Source organism: Rhinolophus hipposideros, assembly GCF_964194185.1.
Source record: "Rhinolophus hipposideros genome assembly, chromosome: 19".
Taxonomy (NCBI): Eukaryota; Metazoa; Chordata; class Mammalia; order Chiroptera; family Rhinolophidae; genus Rhinolophus; species Rhinolophus hipposideros.
In genome coordinates, this window is record NC_138065.1 from 46,047,059 (window position 1) to 46,066,243 (window position 19,185).

The window sequence follows — 19,185 nt, forward strand, 5'->3', positions numbered from 1 at the left end:
TGGCATCGATGAATGAATTTCCTAGTGGAGATAGAAACTACTTGTTTCATTTGGTATTTTATATATTAATATTATGTTGGTAAAAGCGAAACATTTGCTCCTAGCCTGAAGGCAGGTTGAGGCTCGACTCATTAAGAATGAACCGTGTGTATGGAGGGCATGGGCTATTTCACTATGAGGAAACTCAACTGAGACCCAATCTAGGTCCTGGTCTAATCCGTTACTCTGGTACCATCACTACATGCTGTTTAGTTTTGTGTAGCAGATTGAAGGAAACCGAGCACAGTTTAGATATATAAAAATTTCCACTCTCTAAATATTTGGCATCAAGGGTCTCTCCATAAGATCTCTGATGCCATCTCAGAATGTCAGCCTTCCATTTCTTCCTCAACCAGTATCCCCATGAATAACTGGCTTGATAGATTACCTGCATCTCTACAAGCTACTTATTTAAACTATATGGCCAAGAAAAGAGTTTTTGAGTAGTAAATGGTAAACCTCAGTGCTCAGCTATGCTGGAAGGCAGCCAGGTAAGTGAGATTGTTATGGTTCACATTTACAAATTAATTGAGGTTTATAACATGAGAGGTACAGTCCTATACCTCCTTAATCAAAGACCAGCGTTTCCTCTCTCAGACAAGGTTGTCTTCTCAGTTTCCAGTGAGTGGTGAGATCAGGCTGATCAACCGGATCAGCTGTGGCATCGCCTGGGATAATAGATATCAAAGCCACAATGTCCTCAAAATTATAATCTGGACTGATTGGAGAGAAGGGCATAATGGTGGACTTCCCACCAGCCATCCACATCCTCCCGCCAATGTGGAAAGCAGTCATGGTCATGGGTGGGTTTTGTTTTGTTTCTTTTAGTCCAAGACCACTTCAAAGAACCAACCTTTGTCATGCCAAAGAAATGCTTTGGGTGAAGAAAAGTGTATAGAGATTCCCAAGCACTAATAGTAGGTGTGATTCTGTCTGAAAGAAAGACCCTGAATACAAGACGTTCGTACAGGCAACGTGTCAGAAAATGTGTGTAGTGGGGGGCCTGGGGGAGTACTGTGAGGATCCACAGAGAGACATTGTAAAGCTTGTCCTCATTGCTACATCTTATCTTGAGTGTGGCAAAGACCCCACTGTCTAGCCTCAGAATGACGGACTCCAATAAGTTATCTAGAGAAGTATATTTGTGTGTGCATGTGTGCGTGCACGTACGTGGTTGTGGGGATGGGTGGCAGTGAAGACAGAAATCTGCTGATCAACATGCCATCAAATGTGAGGAAATAAGTTGTACCCTTAAAATATAACAGCCCCTATGAGAAGCCCCACATTATGAATGCTTTAATTTTCCTTCTTTTTTTTGAGACCCGCACCCCCTTCACTCCCCCATCCCACCCCCCAGCTAGGGGTTAATGGCCAATGTACACTGAACTGGAAAGAGAACAAAAGTCTGCCTTAGATCGCTGTCTTAGATCTTTCCTTCATATGCTACTGGTTGCCCATGGCCGACCAACAATGACGTTCTGTTCCCCAAATAAAATGGGAAGTAGTATTTCTTCAGCTTTATTTGAATTATATTCTTTTCTACGAGGCTGGAGGAGTCGGAGGTTAGAAGGGCATGGGCAAAGGGTGAGGGTGAACATTCTTGTGATTGTCTCTGTCTTGGCCTCTTGGATATGTCCTCATGTCCATGAAAATTTTGGGAAGTCCTTTGACTTCTGCAGGAGAATCGGGCCCCTGAGGCGAACTGAAGATGTGAGTTCTCCCTCCCATCCTCATCAGAGAAGGTGGGGACAGTGACATCTCCTGCAGCCCAGCTCGCTGTCTCACCTTCCTCCATTCCCAGTCCACACCACACACCCTCCTCGCACACTACCTCTCCTTTCCTTAAGAATCTGTTCTAGAAACAGTTTCAAAGTCTGAAGTTATGAATCTGCTGTCACCTTAGAAATCAAGCCTGAGGATATCCTGTTTGAAGATGTGGTTCCTAGAGACTCTTATGGCTTCTTCTTAAGAGATTGGTAGACTTTATCTGATAGCTTTTTATACCATGTCTTTTGGAGGTAAAGTAGGCAGCCATTTGAGGCATCTAGAATGAGAGCATTGTTAAGCATAAGAAGATAGCAAAATCCTTCGACTAATAGCAGTGTTGGGCAGTGAAATGCACTTAAACAAAATTGTACTACCTAAACCCTGTTAGTTATGAAATAACAATAGCAGGGTGATTTTTCATGAACTATAATGATCACTATTGATACAGTTTTAGTTTGGACCCAATTAGCATAATTCGAAAAAGAGAAAAGTGAAGGTGATTATCAAAACATCAATACACCTAACCTGTTCTCTCTTGTAAAGAAAATGTATCTTTAAAAGCTTAACTGATAACTCTAAGTATTTCCAATATGAGCAGAGGGAATTAATGGTTCTATGAAAACCTTGAAGTTTACGTTTCTCTCATTTTGTATTTACACTTTTCTCATCCATCTTGCCTCAGTGCAGAGATCACAGTTTATTTTTGTATTTTGCATTTACCATGTTTTGTTTTAAACACAAAATATAAGCAATGAGAGAATGAGAAGCAAAGGGAAATCTTTTTTTGTATCCCTATAACATTATATGAATAAGAATCAGTAGGTCCTTTCTTCCACCATGCCCAATATAAATATACCATCCGCAAAATTCATGGGCTTTCGTAAAACCAATACTGCAGCTGGGAACTTGGCAATTTAAAACTTCGAAAAACCTTTTGCTTTTCTTTTTTTTCAATCACATCCTAAAATTTTTGAATTATTTTTTCCCAAAACGGCCCCATTCTTCCTTGGGTAGACTAATTGGATTTTCCTCCAGAAATCTTATATCACTGCTTTGAGGGTCAAAAGATATATTTTAACCTCCTGTATGATTCAGACTTGGCTGGAGATTTATTTCAAATTCTGTAAGATAATTGACATTTAAAGCTACAAAAGTACACAAGGATACTCTTTTGCAAACTTTTGAACAAGTAAAAGCAAAATCATCAAATGAAAATTAATGTGTCAGTTTAAACCAGAAGTCAAGGAATTCTTCAGTAATAAGCAAATTGTTTTTTCCATAGAAGATCAGGTTTTAAAATGGCTTTCCATCCGATATTCAGACTTTGTGTGGATTTAAATTTCCATATTTTACTTTTGCTAATTTACCGTATGATCTACATTTTCTTCTTAAAGTATATAAAAGAATGTAATGATGTAGAAAGAATTTTAATGTATTATCTATATATTTCATCTTTGTAATTAAGGATGGCGGTGTTAATAGACTCCGTATGTATATAGGTTGGTTAAGTGCATTTTTCACAGAAAATAACCTTTCAAAAGGCTATATCAGTTTGATATATATTTTGTGGTGATAATTCCAACTGGTAGATAATATCGTTCATAGTTCAGCCTTCTCAGGCACAATTCACAACTGTGGAAAAAAGAAAACTCTTTGAGCATTTGTCTAGCCCCCTGAGGGTGTGAATCGAGCCCATCACTCAAGCGTGGGCGCTGCTCTGTACCACTGGCCCCGCGCTGTGTAGAGCTCATTGCCCAGTAACTGCAGACTCCGGTGGCCTTTGGCTGCTGGCTCTTAGGCTCCTTGTTTCTGGAAGCCCCAGGTGAGCCCGAGACATAGTTTTCTTTAGGGAGAAACAATGGAGCGAACACGGTTCTCTTTTGTTCCGTGGACAAAAGAGACCACGGGTGCTATTGTAGAGTCCAGAGTGAAGGAACCAGAAGGGACACTCTAGGGGACTTCCAGTTTGGGGAAGTAACATTTGGGCCTGAGTTAAGTACAAAGCCCACGGGACACAGACAGGAACCTCCAAGATCGTGTTTCCAAGACTTCAAACTACTTTGTGCTAAAGGACCCATCATGCTATCACCGTTCCATGAGAGCTCAGTCCAGTTGCCTGAGTGCCATGTGTTACTTTGCTTGAACGGTCTTAATTTCACTCCTAAAGCCCAGCCATTTCCAGGGCAGAGAGGAGCAGTTCCACGCGGGGTCACCACTATGTGCCACCGAGACCATCAGGTACTTAGTAAGTGTCCATGGGCACAGGACAGAGAGCTAGAGACTTTTATCTGTCAGCACCTTTTACCTCCGGAAACATCTGTTACAAGAATTCATTAGCAAATTCATTAATTGGGGTCACTTTTGCATCTTTATTGTCAATTGATATTATGTGTGTAGTTCTAACGGAGGCCCTAATTTATCACAGCCAGTCCTTCTGATCTTTAAGAAACAAATGGAGGACTTTAGATGTGTCACATGTTACCACAAAGGACAGAACTGGAGTAATAAATTGGAAGGTACAAAAAGACAGGTCCTGATTCAGTGAAAGGAACTTTTGTAGCAGTTTAAGCCATCTGTCACGGAGCTGGGCTGACTTACTGGTCTTACTGCCCACCTGCCAGTCTTTATGGTGTACTCGGCCTTCCATTAGGAAAACAGTGGGAAGGCCCTAAAATAATCAATAAGAGCCCTCAAAACAAACTCTTTTTGCTCTTGGGTGGTCTCTGAAGACTGATGGGCAAAAGATCGGCGATGTCAAGGTCTTTTGGGGGCTGCTCCACATGCCGTGGGAGGGTTTAGCTTGCACAGCTCCTCACCGAGCACCATGGTTTGGCTGTGCATTGCTGGCAGGTGTATGTGAGTCCATTAGCCACTCAGTTACTCGGCTGGCCTGTCCTTTTGCTGCCCTCGCGTATTCCTGTAGAGTGGGAGCTGGGGTGCAGTGGAAAGAAACACGGATTTAGACGTGGAAGGCAGGCTTTGGATTCTGGTTTTACCACTTTAGGGACTTTGCTGACCTTTTTGAAAGCTTCATTACCTCATCTGTGAAATGGACGCATTGCTTCGGCTTTTCAGTTTTAAACAATGGAGACGCACTTGAGCCTTCTCTGTAACAGAGTTTGTTTGTTTTTTGTTTTTCAATTAAAGTTTATTGGGGTGACAGTGGTTACCCCAAGTTACATAGATTTCAGGTGTAGAATTCTGTAATTCATCATCTATATGTGGCATAATATTGTTGTACTATAGAAATTTATACAGGGGTAAGGGAGACAGCAATTCTCTGATATTAAAAAAAAAAAAAAAAAAAAAAAGCCCAGAACAGAATTTCATGAAGCCTGGAACTGGAGGGTGGTCCAGGATCCAAGCCACCTTGTCAGCCCCCAGTCTCAGCAGCGTGTGGCCTGACTCTTCCACACCTGTTTTTATTGCTCATGTTGCTGTGGGTTAGTTCCTTTGTCCAGTCTTGTCCAGTCTGCTCTGTAAATCCCCCCCCACCCCATTTCAGTGCTTTGGTACGTTTGCACTTTCCATTTACTTATCCAGTCATCTCACTTGGGTTCCCTCCTGACTTCTGTCAGTCTTACAATGTTTATAACTTTGTTCCTACAGCTGTCAGATTCCCTGCTTCCCCTGCGCCCCCACCCCACCCCACTTCCTTATTCTTCCTCCTTAGGGAGAGAAGCAGATGGCTCTACCTAGCTGCCACAGTTGCTGTTTGTTCAGAGATTTTCCTGTCAAGTTATCTCTTAGGAAGATGTCATTCCAACCTTCTCCTGTTGGCTGTGGTTCTGAGGAGGCTGGCTTCTGTGTCACAGAAAATGACCACTTCCTGCTCCTGGCACAGCTAGAAACTACTTCCTTTCGTAGAGGCCAAGAAGCCATGATTGCTTGACTTACTCGGTCAGTACAAGGGGACTCCTGCCACCTACCTTGTAGAAATTTAGGAGGCTCGAAAGATATCATCATCATCTCATTTGGTACTTACTATGTGCCAGACATTACTCTAACTAAGTACTTTCAGTATATATTAGCTTATTTTTTATTTTCATCGTAGCACTGTGAGGTATGGTTCGTTATTCCCTCATTTTACCAAGGAAGGGACTGAGGGCCAGCTATGCTAAATAACTTACCTAAAGTTAAATGACTATTAGGTTGCAGAGCCAGGATTTGAATAGAGGCAGTTGGCAGAGTCTAGACTCTGTACTTTGAGACGCACCCAGCTCAGATTCTGACCCGTAGGGATGCCCAGTATACATTTATTACATGTCCTCTTGCCAGCTTTTGTTGTTTTGTCGACTTTTGTCTGCCAAGACTCATCTGACACTTTTCCCCATTTTCACCTCAAACCTAATAGTTCTATGAGCAGTAGGACCCACAACCAAGGTGGAACACAGATATTTCTTTCTGTAGCTACCCCAGGCAGCTAACCCCAAAAGCTCATATTCTGTTCAGCTCAGCTAAACCCACCTGCTAAGCTTGGCTTCAGCCGGGCCACCTCACAGCTGGCAGTGGGTTTATTGGCAGGGAAGGGAAGAGGGTAGTTGGGGACTTCCAACTCTAAAATTGTGAAAGTCATGTAGCAATAAACTTAGGCTTCTTCATATACCTATTTTTACACTTTGGGAGTAAATGTTTAGAAACTGAAAAAGCATTTTACACATATTATTGACTTATTGATCTAAAAGAATCATTGACTCGTTTATTCATTTAGATATCGATTTTTTCACTTAACAGTATCTGTCAGGCTTCAGGTACTTTTTTTTTAGCTTCTAAAGCGATAGACAATTAATAATAATAGATTCTGCTTTCAAAGAACATTTAATCATATTATTAATAATTAACCTTTGAAGACGGCCTTTGGCAGAACTTAGAGCGAGATGAAGTATACTGTCTTTTCCATTCTTTCAATAGTCTTCACAAGTCTGTTCTTCTCTTTCTTGAAGCTCACAGAGGCCTTAAGTTACCCCCATTTTTTCCAGACTGCGAGGAAAACAGATATAATATTCTGTTCAACAATTTAACACGCTTGCTTACAGAAGCCAACACTTCACTTTTAAGTACTTAGTTCCCCAAATCCCTGAAGATCCTTTGGAAAGTAGGAGTCATAATTGCTGCAGGATTTAAATCAATATTAAGAACTGGTGATAGTCATAGTAGTGAAGCTCTCACTGTGTTCCAGGCCATGGGTGAGATTGTTTTCATGCCTCACATCCATCCGTTCCCGTAGCAACTTGGTGAACTTAGATAGGAGTCCCCCCACTTTTTAGATGTGCAACTCTGAGACCCAGAGAAAGCAAATCACAGAAGCAAGGCCACACAGGTGGAGCCAGGCAAGTGTACCTGACTTCAGACTTCAGTGTTCTGGAAGACTCTGCTGCTTGGTGGCAGCAGGGTCAGCTGGATTCTCCAGTTCTTTGGCCGTGGAAGCTCTTTGCTTCTTTTAGGTAGAGCAGCAGAAACCGTGCACTTGATGAAGATTGGGAAACCACATAGACAACTGGGCCAGATGTTGTCACGGAGGAGTCTCTGAGACGTTTCCAAAGGTGAAGAGCTGGATTGGGCAACATGATCCAGCATTGCAAAGAAGCCTGGGGTGGCTCTGAGCAGAGGTCACTGAGAAGTCAAAGAGGACTACAAGTCTATTGTGTTGAAGTTTAGTGAGGTGGTTTATAGTGAGGGCTTTGCTGCCAGAGAGACCCATTTAAATCTTAGTTCTACCACTTATTCGATTTTCTAGTGACTTTGGACTCATTGCTTAATGTCTCTAAACTCACTATCCTCATCTATAAAATGGGAATAATAATAGATTCTACTTCTCAGGCTGTTTTGATGATTAAGGGAGGTGATTTTTAATAAGCGCTTCCTACAATGCCTGGCCCAGGGAAGTGCCTAGTAAATATTAACTAGGTAAACTCTCGGGGTATCATGTAAGATGCCTGTAACAGTTCTGTATGCAGTGTGTTACACAGGGGCCCACGGACCTTAGGGAGGCAGGAAAGCAGCTGAGATCATAGCAACCTCTTGGAGGAGTCCTAGAAGAGTTGTGCTCAGGGAAAAGACCAAAGCAATTAGGGGCATCAGGGCAACAGAACGAGCCCATCACAAAGCTGGGATGCAGTCATGCATGTCCAGGGCATCGTGAAGCTACTGATGTTTCACTGTTTATAGGGTTTCCTGGCAGCTGGCTCCATCGTGGTTTAGGATAATAATCCCAACTTCCCTGGAAGAACTTCACTAATTTATTTATTTTTATCAAGTCAAATGATGTCATTATGGGAATTCCTTTTCTGCTCAGGTATCCACACACACACACACACACATATACACACACACACAAACACACACACATTGTTATTACATTCACAACAGGGAAAAGAAGGCATAGAATGAATGGTAGGTGATGTTCGTGGCCATTATTGGTGGAAACACTCAGATTCTTATTCCTAATGCCTTTCTTTCCTCTAGGTCATGCTGTCTCCCCCTCGCCTTCTGCCCCTCTCTAAAGCTTTGGGATTCTCTCAAAGACCTGATATTTGTCTTTAAGTATAACCTCAAACCCACACCTATGGGCTTTGGCTGGAAAAAGACTAGATTTGGGTACAGTAGATGTAGTCAGCTATATATGCCCATAGGGAGAACACCAGCATGGATAATTATAGGAAATTAGACTGGGGCTCTGTAAAAGGCCACATGGTAAACATTTTCAGCTTTGTAAGCCATATGAGCTCTGTTGCAACGACTCAACTCTTGCCATTGCACTGCCAAAGCAACCATACACAATATGTAAGTGAATGGGTGTGGCTGTGTTCCAGTAAAACTTTATAAATACAGGCAGTGGGCCATATTTGGCCTAGAGGCCATAGTGGGTTGACTCTCATCTAGTACTTTCTCATTTTGTCTATAGAGCCAAGAAATTAAAATCCAACAACTTGGTAGAAACGATAGCATCCTATTTGCAGTGTAAAGATAATACTTTGCCAGCTTTCATCAGAGTCCCATAGGTTGGTTATAATTGTCACAAAGATTGTCCTTGCTATACCAAGTTCAAGGCATATGGTATTCACCAATTCAGGTGACATGCAAGCACATTCGCCTCTCCTGAGAGGTACTAAAGGGTTTAGTGAAGACGAAAGTTGATAAAACAAAAATATGCTTAGGCTTGACAAGAGAAGTATAAACAAGATACGAATAACTAATACGCTATTTTTTTCTTCTCTGTGAGGCTGATGGCTCTTGCTTGGTTTCAACTGTGACACACACAGTAGACTTCTATGAAAAACCTAGGTCTGTTAGAACAGCCCCTTAAAGCAAAATCCCTCATGGACGTGTGCTTGCACGCATGGGAGTAGAATTATGCTTCCAGACACGCCGTGATAAAGTTGGCTTGTGTGGGACTGATAACGTCAGGACTTTTGGAGTTAGTGGCAGCTCTCTGCCTTGTTGAGGCTGAGTGTGGTCAAAGTCATTTTAAGGCGATGCCTCATAAAATCAGCTGTGACATTTCTGCTAAAGTTTATTCAGAGTCTTGCCCATAAGAGAGGCTGATGTCAGTGGCCGTCCTCCAGGTTATGTAGAGGTCTCCCTGGTGCATCTGGGGAGGTCAGGAGCTTCTCGATGCTGCTGCCTTGCTATTTATGATTCTCTTGATCCCTCCATCATGACCACTGACCCCCTGGAATAGCAATAGAGATGAGTCAAGTAGCCTCCTAACTCGGGATGAATCAGATGCTCAGCTTCCTGACAGAGGGGACGAAGGCTGACAGCGGTGGGTGCTTCGTGGAGTGGTATCTGGGCCCCTCCGGGCTCTGGCTCCCAATCACAAAGTTTGTGTACGGTGAACTTAAAATGAATTCTTGTGGGACCGTAAAGAAGACAGAGCCATACGAGGTCTCTCAGGGAGATCTAACACCAAATGTTGATTGGAGGATTCAACCTTTTGTTTCTTCTCTTCCTGTATCTTGTCTACGGAACATCATGAAAGGCTTTGGGACTAAAACACAAATAAGCATTTTGGATTTATGAGTGAACACGTCAGAATTTGACATTTGTGGGCCTTCGAGACAGTATTAAAAAGTGAGGCAAGCTACCACACGGAACAAACTCAGAAGGGGTTCTGCATCCCCAGGGATGTTACAGCACCGTCTTTTCTTCCCTTTTTCTTCCCTGAATGCCATGGCGTATATCCATCCAAGTCACCGCGTCCAGGATTTCAGCTGGCTATGTCAGTCCCCAGCGCTCCGTGCTCTGCTGACGGGAGCAAGCAGCCTCGCATCCAAGTCCCCCGGCCTTTCCAGGGCATGGCCACCTTCCTGGAACTCCACCTGGGGGTGGGATTGGACAGCACCGACATGTCCCAGTCAGCCAGGGGTCTGCTCAGAGCTTCCACAGAAGAGGGACGCAGGCTGAGAAGCCAGCTGGCCTCGTCTAGACTATGTTTTCTCTCCCTCTCCTCAGCGGTGATTAGAGCTGGGCTGAGGAGACGAGGATAAGACCACTGAATTAGAAGTCAGGAGGCTTTCAGTAGGGTCCTTTCCCCACGAAATCTGTGAAACCGGAGACAAGTTCCTTTACCTTCCTCAGCCTCTGTTTTCTCATCTGTAACCGAGTGTTGTCAACACTTTAGGCATTCCGTGTTTTTTTTTTTTTGCCATCTATGTAGACAATCCATATTCGTATAATCTGAATATTTTTATTTACATTAACTGGCTTTTTCAGAAATGGAACTTATTTTAGTTGTATCTTAGAGGAAAATGCCCACAGATTCCTGGGTTTGATATTATGCTTCATTATTTCAAGAGCGGTTCAGAAAAAATACTATTTTATAAAATACATAATACAGTGCAAATGCCCCACACTTTCGCCGGTCATCTGCATGCCCTCGACCAGGAGCACGCTTATGGGCTGTGGGAACCATCCCTCGGGGATCCCAGCAAGGTGACCTTGCAGGAAGCCTCCAGCTCTCACGTTCTGGGAATATGAAAGTGAAGGACTTAGGAGGAACACCAGCAGTCTCTGGTTAAAACAGACTTCAGAGCGATATCTGAAAAAACTTTACTTCATGTCCTGCAGCAACTCTGTTCTTCCCCCGCCCTCCATTTATGAACATGAGAGGATGGTCTTTTGGGAAATGGTGCACTTGTGTGCCTACAGGGGGAGGGATGGAAGCAGTTCTGCCCTGGGAGGGAGCTGTTACTTCTCACTGTGTTGATCCCTTGAAAAGCATTCAGTGGCTTTGGGCCCTTTCCCACAGCCCGGCAGGGAGGAGAGGGAAGGGGGGGCTCTGTGCAGGCATCGTGGGATTTGCTGAAATGCTGACTCGGGGCCCCGTGTGCTCAGCCCGCTGTGTTCCTCAGTCTCCCTAGCGTCTCCCTCGATGTGCCCTCCACTTTTACAGACAGGAAGTGCTCCAGAAGCTTCAGGGCACAGTGACCCCCACACCATGTGAGGGAGTGCAGGTCATGGGAAAGGCCCCAGACTGGTAAGAGGAAGTGTCCCACGGAACTCTGTGAAACCACCTCCGGAGGACTTGGGGTGCTCTAAGAAGAGGACGTGTATCCTCCTATCTTAAATGACTTGCGTGAGACCAGAGGCAGAGTGACGCCTGCCACACACAGCCAAGCCGGTGCTTCTGCAGTCCTTCTGGTGTTGTATGCTCTGTCCTCAGGACAACAGTCATACTTAGTGGGAAGAGTCTGCTTTAGAAGGAACACTCCAGACAGAATGGTGAAGTCCGACTTGCCCAGTAGCAATGTGGGGACTTACCGGGCACCTTCCAAGCTTCCCGCTGGTTCTAGGGCAGCCTCCGCAGGAGGATGAGCACGAGTCAAAGCCATGTTTCCCTCAGGAACAGGCAGTCCCCTCCGAGGCAGGGGAGACTCAGCCACCTTCCTCTTCCCTGCTTCCCTCCCCTCCGTGCCTCCTGTGAGTTCCTCTGCCGCTTTCATCAAGCGCAGATCGGACGTTCATTTTCACCTGATTTCATCTAATGAAAAAAGTTGGAGTGGGAAGTGGGCCATGTAACATTCCTGCGTGATACTGTGAGCGCATTCAAAGGGCTGTTTCTGCATTCTGAAATTTCTACCAGCATCTGTGCTCACTGCTGTCTTACCCAGCTCGTGTCATTCCAGGTCAGTAGGGTTGCAGAGAAAGAGCCGTCAAAAGGAGAGACACAGTTATTTCACTGGAAAGTTGTATTATTTGGGGACAGAAAGATTTCAGTCTTCCTGTTCATTCTTGTTGCCCAGAATCCCTCTCTCTGCACCGTCTGCTCACTGTCCCTGTACCCTTCATGGCCAGGGCGTTGGCCTCTTGTGCCCTCTCTACCCCTGCATGTGTATATGTTTAAATCCTACGTACCTTTCAGGTCCCACCTCAAATGTCCCTACCTGGCCACCTGCCCCAATCTTTCAACCAGAGACCGTGCCTCCACCTTGGTTTCCTCTGGCTGGGCCTGCGGGAAAGACATCCCTGAGGCTTTCTCAGGGCTGGTACCTATTTCCATCCAATGTGCCAGTGTTTTCATGAGTCTTTTCTTCCCTACTAGACTCTAGGCTCCTAAATGGCAGGATCTGGTCAGAGTCTGATTCATCTTTATATTTCTTACAGCTTTCCAGCCCAATGCTTCACACAAGAAACATCCCCAGTTGGTGTTTGCGAAATGGATGTAATTTGTTTGTATTATGTGTTTTTTTTTTTTTTCACTTGGTCCTTACAGCTATCTCTGTCTCCAGCCAGAGCTTCTTTCACCCAAGTTTCTGACTTACAGATCTATCTGTCGGGGTGGCCCTCATGCATTTCCAACAATGGGTCAAACGAAATACATCCTCTCTTTTTCCAACCAGCCTCTCCACCTCTTGTTCTCTGCTTTACTTGGTGCAAGGACCACCCACATGGTCACCCAGGCTTGACCCCCTTCACCCTCTCCCTCCTCATTCAATCCAGCACCAAGCTCTGCTCAATTTATTTTCCAGGTGTCTCTAGAATCCTTCTCCTTTTGCTCTCTACTACCACTGCTGATCCAGGCAACCATCACTTCTCACCAGACTGCTGTAAGGGTTCTCCTCCTGTTCGTGATGCCTTCTTGTTCCCCCTCAAAATGTCCCTTTTACTGCCACTAGGCTGCTCATAGGAAAAACGCAGCTTGGACAATGCCATCGTCCTGGTGATAAGCCTTGAGTCGTTCCTTCCACGCTGAAGGGTAAACTCCAAGGTGTTAAACCTTGCATGACCTGACCCTCATCTCCCGTCACTCCTTGCTCTCCCCTGTGTTCTAGGCACAATGACAAGCTCAGTCATCTTCCTGCACACCCCTTATTTTTTAGTACTTCTACGATTTTACTAATGCTGTGACCGTGGCTTAAAATGTCTCTCGTGTCCTCTGAGTGGGGTTGCTTCTAATGACTTTCAAACTTACTCCATGACTCCTCCTAGGAGATGGCTCTGACCCCCCCTTCCTAGTCTGTGTTGAGTGGTGCTGTGTAATCCTTGCTGCACCATCCTGCCGTCACCCCCATCTGTACATGAGGCTGTGTCTCGCCTGTGTGTGAACTCCCTGCTGGGGGCCGGGGGGAGACCGGGCATCTCTGCACCCTGGCAGAAGGGTGGGTCTTTGCCAGGAGGCCAAAAGGGACTCTGGGAACGAATGGGCAACCCTGTGAGGAAGGCTGAGCAAGTCGGACAAAATAGGAAGCTGAGGCTCAAAGAGGTCGAAGGGCCGCGTGACTAATATGTGACACTGTTGGGACTGGGAGCTGATGAGTCAGTGCCCCTTCCTCTGTCCTGCAAGACTTTTGACCAAAGGTTCTGTTCAGGTCTCCTCTCTGGTTGTTGTGGCTCCTTTCTCCCCACTAAATCTTCACTCTCTTCTTCCCTTCACATCTTCACAGGAAAGGGACCTTAAGGACGACTGTCACACACACCATAGCTGACTAGGTCACACACACACACACACACACATATATTAATATATGATATATTTATATATATTTAATTGACACTGGGCAAAATCACTGTGAAAGATTTTCGGAGTGAGCACTTCAGTTTTGAGTGTTATTGGGGCATAAGGACCGAGGTGGTACCACGTGTGAGCTGCAGTGAAGAAGGCCCCTCCCAGGACCTGCAGACTGGACGGTCCCTGACCCAGACTCTGGGCAAAGCACGGCTGCCCAGAAAAACAAACAAACCAACCAAAATGTGTTTTTCTTGTCCTCGGTGGCTGTGTTCACACCTCTGTAGTTTACAGCCACTGTGCCATGTCTCCGTCAATTGTAAAGTGTGGCGAGTGAATGTGATCCTAATAGTAGGTGAAGTGCTGAAATTTGTGACTGGTTTCCTTTTTTCCATTACAGTAGAGTCAGCGTTATAAATGACCTGTAATCAGGTCACTCTCACTCAACTTGCATTCTGTGATGGCTTCTTGACTGAGAAAGAGAGAAAAATGGAGTCACAGCTGTTGCTAGAAGAGCATCAAACCCTCCGTGTGCCTGTGGGGTCTGCCCAGTTTGTAGCCCACTTTGTCATGGTGTCGTAGCAGAGAAAACTGTTGGAAACTGTCGGTCCCGACAGTGTTTGGCCCTTTTGCTAAGCCATATTTCGTTTCCACAACAATAGAATTGAGTTAAGAATTTCTCCATCTTTCCTGCAGTTAATTTGCAAAAAAAGAAATATAAATGTAAACATATAATGTATGCATATATACATGCAATCCATAAGTAATAAAAACAAGTAAAAGTTTAGCTTCTAAGTGAAGGGACATTAAAAAAATTCTTTTTACATCATTCTCTTTTTTGTAAAGCACATATGAGGTGTGATAAAAAAATACAGTGAATAAAATAGTTTAAATAAAGAATTTATTACAGTAAAATACGCATTGCCATCAATCCCCCTCAAAATACCTCCCCTCGCTTCGAACACACTGATCCCATCGTTCTTGCCACTTTCTGAAGCAGTTCTGGGAGTCCTCTTTTGGGAGTGTCTTTAGTTGTGCTGTCGTGGTGGCCTTGATGTCCTGGATCATTTTGACTTTGGGGAAGAGCCAGAAGTTGCACAGTGCCAGGTCCAGTGAATAAGGTGGATGAGGACACACCGTAATGGTTTTTTTTTGACAGAAATTGCCGTACCAGAAGCAATGTGTGACACGGAGCGTTGTCATGATGGAGGATGATTTATGGCACACTTCAAAACCCAACTTATCTCAGCCATAGCTCACACCCGACAGATTGCACCAAACAAGTTGAAACTTGTCACACTGTTGCTAAGGTTCCACGCACCACTTCCCATATTGAAGATCCCTGCCTTTCTGTTGGATGGCACTCGGTAGGAGCATTCACCAAATTTTGTGATCACAACAGAAAGGCTCCATGTCACACATCCCTTCTGGTATGGCAATTTCTGTCAAATAAAAACATTACGGTGTGTCCTCATCTGTCTTATTCACCGGATCTGGCACCGTGCGACTTCTGACTTCCCCAAAGTCAAAATGACCATGAAAGGTAAACGCTTTGAATCAATTCAGGACATCGAGGCAGCCACAACAGCGCAACTAAAGACACTCATGAAAGGACTTCCAGAACTGCTTCAGAAAGTGGCAAGAACGATGGCATAAGTGTGTTTGAAGTGAGGGGAGTATTTTGAGGTGGATTAATGGCAATGCATATTTTACTGTAATATTTTTTCAATGTAAACCTTCACCATATTGTTTGATTATATGTCTAGTATACCGTGTTTCCCCGAAAATAAGACCTAACCAGACAGTCATCTCTAATGCGTCTTTTGGAGTAAAAATCAATATAAGACATAGTCTTATGTTAGATAAGACCCAGTCTTATAGTATAGTAAAATAAGACTGGGTCTTACGTTAATTTTTGATCCAAAAGATGCATTAGAGCTGATTGTCCAACTAGGTCTTTTTTTCAGGGAAACATGGTAGCTCTTCCATAATTAGCTGTTTTAAAATGTGATGACAAATGTCTTTGACCTCTTTGGTGATGAGACTATTCATGCAGAGCTCTGTGGAGTAGAGTAAGAACAGTGAGATTCAAGTGCATGTCAGTTAGTTTTACTAGAAAAAGTCCCCGGGCCGGCCCAGTGGCTCAGGTGGTTGGAGCTCTGTGCTCCTAACTCCAAAGGCTGCCGGTTCGATTCCCACTTGGGCCAGTGGGCGCTCAACCACAAGGTTGCTGGTTCAACTCCTCAAGTCCGGCAAGGGATGGTGGGCTCAGCCCCCTGCAACTAAGATTGAACACGGCACCTTGAGCTGAGCTGCCTCCCCTATGGCTCATTTGGTTAGAGCGCGAGCTGTCAACCACAAGGTTGCCGGTTCAATTCCTTGAGTCCCACAAGGGATGGTGGGCTGTGCCCCCTGCAACTAGCAATGGCAACTGGACCTGGAGCTGAGCTGCGCCCTCCACAACTAAAATTGAAAGGACAACAACTTGACTTGGAAAAAAGTCCTGGAAGTACACACTGTTTCCCAATAAAATCTTGTTCCCCTTCCCCAATAAAATCTTAAAAAAAGAAATCAAAGTCCCCATCAGTTTACCTGAATGCCCTACCATCTCCCAACAATGTGCTAATGGTACAAATAGGTAGAAGCTAGAGGCTGGGTAAGTACAAGCCATCACACTTCTCTGAGAGCATGGCTAATGTCCTCTGGATGATCTGTAGCATGGACCTACCATTTGAATGTCCTCATGGGTGAGGAGGCTGACACCCTACTGTCCACAGTCTTCTTTCTGGGAGGGCACTGCAGCCAAGGAGCCAGCTGAGAGGAGCAAAGATGGGCTTCCAGATGGAGGCCTCAAGTCTGAACTGACAGACAGTGTAAACATCATGCGATTCGTGCTGTAGCAGCCTTGCCAAGCCAGCTGAGTGTGCCTCCCTGTAATTAATCAAGCAGTGCATTGTTTATGGAGGCCAGCCTGGGCTGGGCTCTCTGCTAAGCCTGGGGCTGCAGCAAATTTTTAAGACCTGGTCTCCGCCTGCAAGTCTAGTCAGAGCTATGATATGGGGAACAGCAAAATTAGGGATTAAAGAGTAATTAGGAAATGTCCCCATATGCTTTAGGAGTTGAGAGAGAGTGACATGTCTGAGGATTGGAGTAATCAAAATAGGTTCCAGGAAAGAGAGGGAGGTATGCTGGGGCTTAAAGGATCGGAAGGACTTAGGTAGAGGGAGGGTGGGGCAAGACACGCCAGGGAAGAGGTGCATAGGCTCAGGAATAGGCATCGACCAGCCCTATTCCCCTCTGCCAGCTCTCTCTCCCTCCCCCCTTCCCCTTCTTCCTCCCGACTCCCTCTTTTTTCTCTCTCTTCCCTTCTCTCCCTTACAATAGAACTGAATGTCAGGAACAGGGAAAAGAAGTCAACACTATTAAAAAGTAGAAAAAGGAACTCCCAGGACCCTATGATCTGAATTAGGTCGTCATGCTTTGCAGGTTGGCTGGGAATGGCCCACACGGGGTCATGAACACATGCCTGCCCCAGGTACAGAATTAAGCAATGGCTGAGCAGGTGATGTCTGCCTCATCAGTTGCCTTGGAAGCAAGAACCCCTGACTATCTTTGTATCATGTGTCTCTGGCCCGATCAGACTGACCTATGGATTCACTCTGCTGATCAGTAAATTCAAATAATACCAGAACTGGGCCTTTTGTCATTTTCCACAGAGGGTGGGACAGAGCTGGTGAGGCCCAGCTTACAGCTTCCCTTTGCTCTGGACCACCTTTGCTGGTGAGCACTGGACCTGTGCCCAAGGTCCTGGCATATGTGACTAGCACCTGGCCAGAAGCAAAGGGAGCCATGGTCAGCTAGGGAACAAATCAAGCTCACAGGTGACAGGGTCTCTACTCACCTCCTCATCCCCTCCCGCCGCCATCTAAAGCCAGGTACAAGAGAAATCCTAGAAAACCAGAAGAACAAAACTGACAGCATGTGAAGAGGGGTGGGTGGGATGCCAGGTCGGGGAGGAGGCAGGGCAGGTTTTTGTTTAATTAATGATGGGAAGGATTTGAAGACTTGTACAATGGCTTTGCCAGCAAAACTGTAATTAGCTGAAGACAATATGCTGCTGATGGTGGAGCTGGTGGTGTAACGAAGCCTGCCCTAATAAGAACATCAGTGTCTCACTCAGGGACTGCCTTCAGAAACCAGACCTCTCCTCCAGATTTTGTGCTTGATTAGTTCCAGAGAAAAATTGAATTATAATAAGTTTTTAAGAAGGAGAAAGAAGAGGCACGGCACTTCGTGCATGGCCCGAGAGGAGACTGTTTTACCCGTCAATCTTTCCTCTCCCTCTCCTCCTTGATGCCAGAAAAAGTTTGCTGGCAAGGCGTGAGGGGCTTGGAAGGGATTTTGGTGTATGATGTGCTAATTGTGTGTGTACGTCATCTCTGCTGGCTCTTAATTCCCTCGTGCGTTTTTTTTTTCTTTTTCTACAATTCTTTAGCTCTAACATGCATCTTACTTAGATGCCAAGAATGAGTCACAGCAGGCGTGTTATAAGAGAGATGACGATGGATGCCCATTGTTCTCCTCCGTGTTGTGGGGCAAATCAGTTACAAGTTAGAGGAGCAGAACGCAATGTAGGAGAGTTTTCCTAACCTCTGGTTGCACCAGCATTGAATGACTTGCATTGGGTATGACCAGTGTTGTCCCGTGGGCCCTTGAATTAAAAACATGACCCCGAGGGTTTCTCTTACCTTCTCTAAATCTATTGGCCAGTCGTCTTTTGGGTAACTTGACTGCAGTGCTGCTCCCAGTTTCCCTGAAAGGGTTCAAGTTCAAGATTCTCTCCCTGGTCTGTCTTCTACTTGTGTTGTGATATTGTGGAAAATGTCTGCTGTTCCTCTTAGGTCTCTGATCCCAGAATGAGGGCGTACAGACAGCAAACAGACTGGAGTCTCTGTGCATGCGGGGCAGGCTACTCTCAAGGAAACGCTTGAGCGTCTGTTACCTACGGACCCTGATGGATTTCACCTAGAAAACATCTACCCAAGAACAGATATCTCCATAGGTTTTCCCTGCCTGGATCAAAGTGACCGTCTGACAAGTAGAGCCACCCGTGGCACAAGTTAAATTATTGCTTGAAATTATGCAATTGGTCAATCCAGTGATCATGCTTCACTGAAGATTGGGTGCATGTTGGGCAGGCAGTGTGGACAGTTCTGGGTGTAGACATTTGGGAATCCTCATTTGCATAACCCCAAGAGTTAGGTGTAGGAGCGAGGCCATCCAGTCCTTAATTTAGAGAATACGGAAAGTTGTAATTGGGGCCCAGGGTACAGGGGTGGGCCCCTTTCTACTCAACAAAATCATGGAGCAACATCATTGAGATTAGTGGTTGGTCTGGGTTTGGCCTCATACTACCCGATAGACTTGGGCAA

General features: G+C 45.1%; 1 protein-coding gene across 2 annotated transcripts in view; it reads left to right on the forward strand.

Annotated features, from left to right (window-relative positions):
* Positions 1-19,185, forward strand: part of ASTN1 (astrotactin 1) — a 288,385-nt gene that overhangs the window by 106,070 nt on the left and 163,130 nt on the right. The gene's annotated exons all lie outside the window — the stretch shown is intronic.